Source organism: Rhinopithecus roxellana, chromosome 3, assembly GCF_007565055.1.
Source record: "Rhinopithecus roxellana isolate Shanxi Qingling chromosome 3, ASM756505v1, whole genome shotgun sequence".
NCBI classification, from domain to species: domain Eukaryota; kingdom Metazoa; phylum Chordata; class Mammalia; order Primates; family Cercopithecidae; genus Rhinopithecus; species Rhinopithecus roxellana.
The window spans coordinates 65,067,960-65,068,875 of record NC_044551.1 but is presented as its reverse complement, the minus strand read 5'-3'; the positions used below and the strand labels follow the sequence as shown (position 1 = coordinate 65,068,875).

At 45.9% G+C, this 916-nt stretch overlaps 1 pseudogene; it reads right to left on the bottom strand.

Moving 5' to 3' along the window:
* Nucleotides 1-307: 307 nt before the first annotated feature.
* Nucleotides 308-703, bottom strand: LOC104662440 (annotated as a pseudogene).
* Between the last annotated feature and the right edge of the window lie 213 nt (nucleotides 704-916).

Sequence of the window (916 nt, the reverse complement as noted above, 5' to 3'; positions counted from 1 at the left end):
TGGTAACCAATGACTGGGGGTCAGGTCCCAACAGATGTCTGGGCTTAAGGGAGTTAAGTCTATGCTGAAGGATGGAAAGGGAGAAGAGGACATAAAAACGAGTTTGTTTTTCCATACCATAAGGCGTTTGTGCCAAGGTGGCCATGTGTGTTAAAGTCAGGGAATCCCTCCTCCTGGGAGCCAAGAGGAAGTCTCTCAAAACTAGAAGGGAAAGGTGTTTTCCTCACAGCAGTCCAGCTTCGGAGACATTCTATTAGTGACATATGCCCCTTCCCCCAAAAACAACAATGAAGTGTTCTGTGTGCTAACAACATAGCTTAAAAAAAACAAAAGTAAAGCAAAATTCTGCATTTTTATAAAACTTGATAAAAAATAGTATTTCAAACTGTACAGTCACCAGAAGTACACAGTTATCCAAAATGCATACACTTCACTTGGCATCTCCAGCACCTTCAGCTTTCTGTGCCTGGTCTGTTTTGGCATCTCCATTTTCTGCAGGGTTAGTCCCCTCCTTGCCAGCATCAGCTTTTCCCTTTTTCCCTTTGGGTACCTTCTCTTCCTTCTTTGCAGGGGCCTTTTTAAGCTTGGGCTCTAGCTTTGGAGGAGCAGGTTTAGCAGACAACCTCGCGGATCTTCTCTGTGGTTCATCCTTCACCTTGGCTTTATCTCCTTTAGCATCCCTTTCAGTCTTTCTCTTGGGCATGATGGTGGTGGCGACAGCGGCGGGACATAGGCACTGGGCGCGGGATGCAGCGGTGTGTGGGCTTTGGTCAGTCCAGGGGCCGGTCTCGCCTCTTCTTTTTCACACTGCTCCTGTATGTTAACATTAATTAATTAATTAATTAATTAATTATTTTGGAGACACAGTCTTGCTCTCTTGCCCAGGCTGGATTGCAGTGGCATGATCTTGGCTCAC